A 10,643-nucleotide genomic window follows, 5' to 3' on the forward strand; every position below is an offset into this window, starting at 1 on the left:
AGCTATAATATGTAGCTTCATCCACTAGCTCACGTTTACCTTATTAAAAGAAGAGTTTTTAGTTTCATTTGTCAACTTACAACAAAAAAACCTATATAGTATCAAGCGGTCTGATGGCAAGAAGTTATTCAAGCCATCACGGGTCCCTCAATCAGCTGCAAAGAGAGACCTGTATCAAAACATTAGTTTTATTTATGGGCATGCTTGCTTTGTCCTTCACGTGGCCTCTAAGGGCGATAAAGTGAGAGTTACACGATCCACCTTGGGCAGAAATAGGAAATGTTGCTGTGAACGCCAGCTGTTGCTTAGGTCGACTGGGGCAGCGAGAGGCCTCGGCCTTCCCAGGCAGGCGCTGCCAAATAAAGAGCCTACAGTGCTGCGTAAGACAGTTTCCCTCACCGCACATTTCCTTTCCAAAAGCTGTTAAACTGCACAGGTGGGGGAGGATGGTGCGGCTTTAGTCATAAAGGGGATCAGGATTGCCATCTTAAAGAACATTATTTGCACAGCGTAGCTGCATTGTGTTTAATGTAGAATCAACATTTGTCAGCTGCCAGATTGACGCTTCGCTGGGAGGGATGGGGAGTCTAGCACGTCAGGCCGTTCTCTCCTGCCATCTTCAGACACCTCTCTCAGAAACGAATGACGTCCTCCATGACTGTTCAGCCCCAAGACTGACAGCACAGATTCCTCATTCATCTTCTGCCTTATCTCCTCGGGATCATACGCACAAGCGCTGAAGAGCAATTCTATTACCTGTCAACAGCTGAGATCCCTCGCTAACAAAAACCGGGGGAATATGTGGGAGAAAAACATGATTGTAACCCCTCTGGCAACAAATGATATTCCACACGCGCCGCATTCACTGTCAAGACTGAAGGTTTATGAAAAAAGGAGACCTTTTTGCATAAAGCTGCACTACCTGTTTGCAAAATGCATTTCAATACATTTCATTCATAATTTGTCAGAGGATTATTATACTAGCAATCCCTCCTACTGACACCACATACAAAGAAAAGTACATTTATACATATAAATACAGTATGTATGACAAGTCTGTACTTCCCTTTCACAATACTTGTTTTTGTGATGTGAAAAAATGTAAGCCAGGTAAAGTATTTTGGAACTTTTTCCAACTTTAATGCTGCAATTCAATGAAATTAGAAAAAATTGAGTTGTTTATCTCTTCTATTTAGTTCTGAACACTGATCCGGCCATTCATTTTCTTCTGGAAAAGCCATTCTGTCGTTTATTTATGGATCCCTGGATTCAAAGCAATGCTAAAAAATAAAATCCTTCTTTACTCTCAACTTTCTAGCAAATAGCTGAAGGATGGGGGTCAAAACCTGATATTTAGAGTTTATGAATTCAGCTACTTCAACAAATAACCTACATCCATCTGGGGAAAAAAGTAATCGCAGACTCCACTGAGTTAATACATAACAGAATTATGTTTCACTGAAATTACAGCAGGCAGTTTTTATGTCTCTGCCCTGCTTTACATCTCAAGAGACTAAAAATTTTAACCAGATTGGATGAAGAGCTTCTTTGAATATTTACAGTACTTTCCAATTTACAAGTCTTGCCTCAAAGTCTGGACTTTGACGGGGGCATTCTAACATAATTATTTGCTTCAACTGGACCTAGTCTTTTGCAGACACTCAATAGATTTTCTTGCACAATTGCCCTTTAGCGCCATCCACATTCCCATCAACCCTGACTGGTCTCCCTGTTCCTGCTAAAGAAAAGCATTTCCATGGGATGATGGTTCCATTGTGAAAGAGCAGGGATCCCACTGGTCTTTGACTGTGGGAATGGCATCTTCAGAGAGATGTTATATCACTTTTCCTTCACACATAGTGTTTTATAAAAACAAAAAGTTTTATAAAGGCCAGTTAAGGTGGACAAGGGTGTATTTCTAGGTTTCCAGATTTGTTTTTGAACTATGGATTAGGCTGTTCTGCATTTTTTTTATAACCTCTGCTTAACACACTTCTCTTTATCTCTGACCTGTCTGCTGTGCTGATGCTGTGCTCCTTGGTCTCCATGATGCTGTCTGCTCACTAATGTTCTCCAAAAGGCCTTCATAGAGTCTGGATGTATCCTAAGATTAAATCAAACACAGCTGGACCCTATTCACTAATTTAGGGACTTCTGAATAAAATTGGGGGTTCTATACATATGCACTTTTGTGGTTTAAATTTGGAAAATATTTTTTCAATTTTGAATTATTCTCTACTTTGTGTTGGTCTATCAAATATAATTCCAACACCATATCCTAAGATTTGTAGTTTTACCACAACAAAATGCGAAGTGTGAGTACTTTATGGTACTCACACTTCCATAAAGTGTGAGTACAGACAGACTAGACATGTCTGTTGCTTGTTTCATTATTATTTCAATAAAACAAGGAGGTATGAGGTTTCTTTGGGTCTGAAGAAAAATTAACTAAATCAGAAATCACATCTGAAAACATTGCAAACTTGGATATACTCGATGCCGATCGATATCTTTGGAGTTCACTTTTATCAAAGCCATCGAATATAAAACTCTCCCTTTTAATTACAACCATGAGTCCAATCATAAAACACACAGAGTAGGTGGCATCTGTCTATGAGCATCCCCCCACTGCCTAAAATTGATGTGCTCGAGTGTTTCAGCTTCCTAAGCAGACAGCCGCACTGACAGCGACACTGTCCCATCACTTTTATGACATCTTAAGGAATCTTTTTAATACAGTCCATTACTGCAGCCATACAAATCTTCCCCAATGCGGCTCCATCTATGGCCTGATCAATTTTTACTCTGCTGAGCTGTACCCTTTACCCTCATTTTGTCATCTCAAAATTCATATTATATGGGATTTCCTTATGAGAAAAACTGCAATAAAAGTATGTTACCACTCTGATGATGTGCACAAGTCAGTACCTGACTCTACCTAAAAAGTCTTTCCACAAGACAGAATTTGTTTCTGCAGTAAGCAGAACTGTTTAAATGTTATTTATTTTCACGTTCCTAAGAAAATATATTGTGAAGTGCAGCATTGATTTAGAACATAACCATGTCTTGATACGGGTTGGAGGGGCTGAATTTATGAATCCTTTGCACAACTCCTTTAATTGAATTTTCCAAATCTCTCACCCCACACAAATAATCAATACGCACTGCTGAGAGAAACTTGCCTCAGAATTATTAGGGCCCTTCTTTTTCAATTTTGTAGTCATCAGCAAATACAGGCATTGGGGGTATTTGTGATGCTGTGACTATACCTGGAGGATTTATGTTCACCCCAAGCCTGATTGCTCACCTAAAGTGACTTAGAATTCTTACCGAAACTTTTGTTAACCTTAGAGGGGTAGTATTATGTATTTTCCTGGCACATAGTGCTACTTTATAGCACAATTAAGTAACCATGTTGCCTTCCGTTGTTATAAAAATGCTGTATATGGCAAACATGATTTTAAAAAACTTGACTTCGCAGTTTAACACCTAGAAATTGGGCCTCTGTCTCTTTAAGAAGCTCATTCTTTTTCAGCGCCCAGTCAGTTCAAATGTTCCTGCAAACAGAACCATAGAGATTAAAGGATTTCTGAAACATACATGAAAGAAACATATCAACCATCCAGGTATGCTTTTGGTGAGGAAAGAACATCATAACATAATGTAAAACTGAAAAAGTCAAATTTACATGATTTTGCTCCTTTATCATTTTTGAACGTTACAGTCTCTCCCTAAAGAAAGATGCAGTTTAACCACCACATAATGAGGGTGGAAACAGGGATGATGGGGCATAAAAAACAGAACATTAAGCCAGAAAAGTTACCTTAGATTGGCTCAATTGTTTTGCAAAATTGTTTAAACTATTGAAAAGAAAAATAAGGCAACTTACAACAATAGGTGTGTTTATCTAACATATTTGGATATTTAGATCCATCCATTCATCCTGGTCTCAAGTCCATCAGAGAGTTTTCTGTAAAATGTAATAAAAATGTTCTTTATGTTGAGAAATAAATTAGAACAACCACATATTCAAACAAATTAAAATTACACACAACTGTATCACACCAAGTGTACATGATCATAATTACCTCTGACATTTTAGCTTGGTGCCTTTCTCACTGCTGATGGGACTGAACAACATGGTGTTCACTTACAGCGTGTTTTCTGATGCAATTCACGCATCAAATAAATGGTTTGTAGAGGAATAAAAAAAATTTAAACACTGACTAATAAATAGTTTACAAGCAGCAGACATTTAAAACAACAACCAACATGTCCAAGTCTGGATGTCCAAGCAACTTTATCCTGAAAGGAGTCTAAGAGTCTCTGAAGACCTTAAACTGTTATTCAATTCCAATTCAGTTCAGTTTATTTATAAAGCGCCATTTCATAACAAGTGTCGTTTCAGGACATTTACAACTGATTCTATTTTTCAAACAGTTCATTAAGCTCAGTTTATTAATCAAATTAGTTTAAAATGTTTTCTATCTAAGGAAACCCTGCAGATTACATTGAGTCATTGCACCATTCACTCCTCTTGGACAACAACATGCATATTCTGTACTTGGAATTTCAGACCTCACTGAAAACTGCAACAAAGAGTGATTTCCTGGAGCCACCCAGTTGTCATTGGAACATTAGAAGGTTTTTGCACACATTTTAATATTCTACTCCACAAAATGAAAGTGCATGACTATTCTGTTCAGATGTCAACTTTCTTTTCCTCTGGAGTCGCCGAGCATTCAGTACGTGAGCCCAAAGCCTAAAGAGCATATCAGCCATCTGAACAAACACTTTACACTAGTGGACACTCATGCATCAAGATACCATCACCATCATCTGTTCGGATTTCATGCTCTCAGCAGATATAGGCCAGAGCTATCCAGCAGCTTTGAATAACAGTTTGTTTACTTAAAATGTGTGTCTTAGTGTGAATAGAAGGCTAATTCTATCTGCCTTGACTCTGTGAGGTCTGTTGTTGCAAGGAAGTTTATGCAAAACTGATAAATTTCACGGCTCCACCATGTGACAGAAATGTGACATTCCTGGGGTGTGGACCCACAATGTATCACGTATCTTCGGTTCCTTTACTGGAACGAATTTAAAGTAATTTTTAACAACCTTATCAGAAAACAAGCTCGCCTCCAGACAATGCTCCCTATTCATTTTCCACAAGTCCCCATTGTATGATTGAATCACAAGAATTGCTCTGCTGCAGGCACGATATGTGCCTAAAATAATCAAATTAATTCTTTCCTTAGGAAATCTTCTCATTGACTTGTTTGTTCAACCATAACAAAATGTTGTTTTTCACCAAAGGTCGCACGAAACACAACTCAAACAAGCATCTATTGATGCCGAAGTTAAGCAGCACAGAAGATACAAGGGAAAAGATAATCAAATAGTGAAATAGCACACGGGGATGTCCGAAAGAATGAAACAGCCTTGTGACTGTATCTGTTTTTCTTCTAATTTTCTTCTAAGAAAGTCAGCCAAACAATTGGAGGAAATTTTTCCCGACACAAATTAGAGAGTTTCATAGATTCAAAACACAAAAAAATGATAGATTTGAGAAAAATCATTTATAGTAGACTAGAAATGCTGGTCTACTAGTAAAAAGCATAACCTAGTAAAAAGTATAACCATATACTGCACTGTGCACTGTTTAGTTGATTAAGATTTCTTCTGCAAGAATTATTACATCAACGTAGCATTGCATGGAAGTGGTCAGACTACGGCTGAGGTGTAGTTGGCTTTCGTGTCCCAGAAAATTATTTCATAGATTCTGCATGCTGCTCAGGTGGTCAATAAAACAGATACCGATACTACTTTACAGCAAAGGGAGGCATGAAGCTAGTCTGACTTTGGATTTGATTAAACACAGTTAACAGTCTGCAGAAGTTGGTATGAATACCAAAGTCATCAAATTTGACTTTGGACTTCAAGTGACATGGATTCTGTGGCTCTTCTCTCTTTATCTAGACTGTGGGACCTTAATTTCCAAATAAAATACAAAATTTTCATTGAGCAGAAAAGAGGAGCTTACATCACTGAGCAAGAGTCCAGCACAGGTTAACTGCCTCTTTTCATCTGATACACGAGTAGCTTAAGCCTTGACTCCAGCTGCCTTCCATGTTTTGTAAATCTCCTCCAAACTTTTAAATGGGCTTTGCTTTACCATCCTTTCAAAGCTGTGGTTTCCATATGTACTGTAGCACCTTTCCACTGTCATTGTAAACTAGTTATGTTTTAACAATCTTAAAACATAATCTACAGTTATGTTTTAAGATTGTTGTTACAGTAATAATAGTAAAACCAGGGTGCTACTATGAACATGGCTTGCATTTATCACAGGAGTGTTTGTTCTTCTTTCCATGCTGAAAAATCCCCTGATGTTGGAAACATAATCTCATTAAAGTTACGTAGAAAGCCAGAAAAAATGTTGAGATTCTAAAGCTTGACTGATACTTCAGGGCTATCTTCACAACCAGTGTCCTATTTCTTTTGCTCTCTTGTGTCAGTAAGGTGACTTCAACAATAAATGTCATTAAGGTCTTACCATACATGTTTTATGATCTCCTTCTAATCAAGAGAAGGAATGCACTTGTTCGCTGCTGCCCTCTGGTGATTTACTACGAAATGGAAACATTAAGGCAACTAGACAATAAACATGGAGAAGTTGGATTGGAATAGGACCAGAAAATCCTCCAGTCACACAAAGCATCCATTTTAATACAGCAACAAAAGTAATAAGTGACTATTCAGTTGGTAAACAAAACACTAGTGACACCATATCTCTGTTCCTCAGAAGGATAAAGATTAGCTTTCCAGCAGAGCTTTCTTTGCTCCGCTGACCTGTGATTGTTGGAGTTTAGATAATTAAAAAAAAATAAAAAATACAGATTGCATAAAAATTACAAAAAAGATGTGCTTCTATATGAGTGAAAGAAGTTTTTGATTTCCGAGAATCCAGTCAGAATTTTGCTTCCCACTGACTGGATGTATCAAAGTGACACACAAGATCACAATCAATCATTTATTTGTTGATAACCCTGAACTAAACTCCTCGTTTAACTAAAGCCCACCTGTCCACAGAACCAGTTCATTCCATTTCAACTTCGTTGTCAACAAAAGCAAGACCAAAGAGCTGTCAGCTGACATCTACCAAAAGACATTAGATCTGCACAAGGTTTTGGTGGACTACAACAAGGACTTGGGTAACAACTCATGATGCAACTGTGCAGAATTGGAGTAAATAAGAGGTCTGGAGTTTCATGCAACAGTATTGCCTCATGAGGTAAAGATGAGGTATGAGCTTACAACATCATTCAAAGAGTTTCTTTGTGAAATAAAGACAGTTGAGACCAGAACTATTTAGAATTTCCATCTCCATGCTATGAAAGGGTCACAAGCCCATCTGAGGTTTTCCAGTAAACTTACAAATAATGGCTTGGACTAAAATCAAGCACTTTGGTGTCAACTTGACACACAAGGAGATTTACCCAGGAATTCCATCCACACAGTCAAGCACAGAGATGGAGACATTATGCTACGAGGCATGTTTTTTGTGCTAAGGGTACAAGTGCACTTCTCTCCATTGAATGAAAAATAATAAGCAGCATATTCATTATCTTGTGCAAGAACTGTCATACTTCACATAATAATATGTGAATGGTTTTCCTAGCATGTAAATGACATCAGTGATTCTTGAGAATAGGGACAAAAGGGGTTTTAATTTTCCCTTTTTTATTATTATTATTATTTCTCAACCTTATGTATGCAAATATGACAAATAATGTTTTGGAAATGTAAAGATGCTAAGGTACAGGCTCCCAGTTGCAACATTTTTTTAAAAATTATATTTTTAATCGACCTGACCCAGAACTTTGTCATCACCATCTGACAAAAATAAATATAAAATGATTTTTAAAATACCCCATTAATGATATTTTTACTCATTTTACAGACAAATGCTTCTCAAGAAACAAAAGAAGTATTATTTAAAACAAAAAACAAAAAGTCCATCTGACGGAGTTGACAGTGCATGACGGAGCTGACACAGAACTGAAGGTGGTGACAAACTAGTGAGTAAAACGAAAAACTTGATACATGTGAAGTAATGCAATTCATGTAAAATACATTAAAATAAATTAATTGCACAATTAAGTGAGATTTCACAACAATTTCACTGAAAGAATCACAAAAACTCTGATGGAGTTGACGAAAAGCCAAACTACCTCAATTTATATGATGTTATTCTGAAGGAGGCCATATTGTAGCTCATCAGGTCCATGAAATCTTTACAGTTTACCAAAATTAAGCTTTTATTTCACAAAATTTCATCAAAGTTTTGTAAATTGTCAGTTATGGTGTTGACACATCATGGTTGTGACAAACAACTTAGGAATAAAACAGAAAAAAAAACTAAAGAATAACATAAGCTAACCAGAGCTAACTAGCCCTCTTAGCAAAGGAAGAGAAAGGAAGTGGTCATGGGCATAGATAGACCATTATGTCTATGCATAGACCATCCTTATATTATGTCTATGGCATAGACGGTCCTGGGGTCCTCCGAAGTTCTGGCGCCCCCAATAATGCCTGATTTTTTTTATTTTTATTTTTTTACGTTATTTTCATGTCTGACGGTGTTGACAAAAACTTCAAAATTTCAACGGAGTTGGAAAATATCTAAATATTATTTTTAATTCAATTTATTGATACTTTTATAATTATTTATATGACTACTTATACTTAATTGTCATATATAATTTTGGTATTTCTTTAATTGTTTTAAACTATTATAATGTATTGAGTTCTGCTCCCGGACAAGGAATTTTACAGGCATCATCCACCGACTACAATGTTTAAAATAAAAAAAAATATTCAGCAACCAAGAAAATATGCATTGTTGTGCTCACATGACCCAGGTTAGTTTAGTCAGATATTTGAAAAAAGTTATATTTTGTGTATATTTTATTCAAATTTTGTGCTTTATCCATAGTACCTATTTTGTCCCTATTCTCTAGAATCACTGACCTAAAACATTCCATCATGACAATAAAAACATCTCTAAGGAAACATGTTAAGGTCACTTTGTGACTTGGAAAGTCTCCAGATTTTCATAAGATAAAAAAAAATCTACCCACTGCACTAGGAAATCCAAAGGATTTGAAGTTCTTTTGTAAACAAAGATGGACAAAATCTCTCTGGAGACCAGTGAAACATTTCATTGTCGTATGTGCCAATAAATATATCTGTGCTGTGTTATGTTTTCATGAAAGGTCCAATAAAATTGTAAATCATTTTTTCATTTAATGTCCTCCAGATCTTTCTTTTTTTTTTTTTAACTTTTAGATAATGTACTCTTTGTACTTTGTCCCTATTAAAATAAATCTGGAATTACAGACAACTATAAATCAATTAATTTTTCAGCTTCTAAATTATTGCCCAGTCTAGCCATTTAACATGTGTGTTAATTTGTCTATTTTTAAGAGTTGTCCTATCTTGTTGATCTGTCTCTGTTTATGCATTGACATTTAAGGTGTTCAGTTTTTTTTTCACATTTCAAAGAAATGTCCTTGGATTGATGTTGTCCTCAGAGTTACCTTAAGATGACAAAATCAACCGTGTGTCATGATTTCTCTGTAGATTGATTTTGTGTAACTATAAAATTCTAAACTAATCCTTGTTTTGATAGATAGTCCAGACTCAAATTGTCTGCCTCAGCTAAGGAAATGGTTCTTGTCTTAAGTGACTCTTACACAACTATTTTTAGTGCTATGTAAATCACTGATAATTTGGCCAGTGACGGATCGCCGTCATTCCATGTCTCCTGTCATTAAACTCTGATTTGTCATTTTGACCATCAGAAGAGAGTGACAGTTGAAATATAGAGTCATAAAACGCAGCTTTCTGTAACTCAGTACTTATTACAGACTTTGGCACATAATATGTTGGCATTTTAGAAAAACCTTCAACTTCTTTGAAATTATGATACTTCATTCATTTTGAAGCACCATTTTTGTGTAAAAGTTGGAATGGATAAGAAACAGAACTGTAGCTGAACTTGAACTCTCATAGACCACACACAGAGTTTGACTATACATTTGAAGGAAAAGGATATATGTTTTTGAACATATAAAACCTTTTTTTTAATTACAAAAAATACTAAAGTGTGATTTGCATTGGCATTCAGCCTCATGGCTCCAAGTCTCCTGAATAAAACTGAGAGAAATTCATAACCTTCAAAAGTCTTAATAGTAAAGTCCTTACAATCTCAGCTTAATTAAAATTTAGACTTGGCATTGTGGCAGCTATTCACCTTCATGGAAAAGGACAAGCCTTAACATACTGCAAGATTTGCACTGGAATTCTTTAGGTGAAAGAATAATTCATGTATTATTCTTGCATAATCAAAGTCCAGACTTAAATTCAATTGAGAATTTAAGGCAAGACCTAAACTTGTTGAACACGTCTCTCTCCAACCTGTCTATAAGCTTGAAATTTTTTGTTTTAGAAAAATAGGGAAAATTTCCATATCTAGATCTTCAGAATTATTAGACACACTGCAAGATACAAAAAAAAATCACCTCAACATGCATAACTACTTACTTTTTTTTGTTTTGTTTTTTAGAATGTACATG

Source organism: Poecilia formosa, unplaced genomic scaffold, assembly GCF_000485575.1.
Source record: "Poecilia formosa unplaced genomic scaffold, Poecilia_formosa-5.1.2 Scaffold38, whole genome shotgun sequence".
Lineage (NCBI taxonomy): Eukaryota > Metazoa > Chordata > Actinopteri > Cyprinodontiformes > Poeciliidae > Poecilia > Poecilia formosa.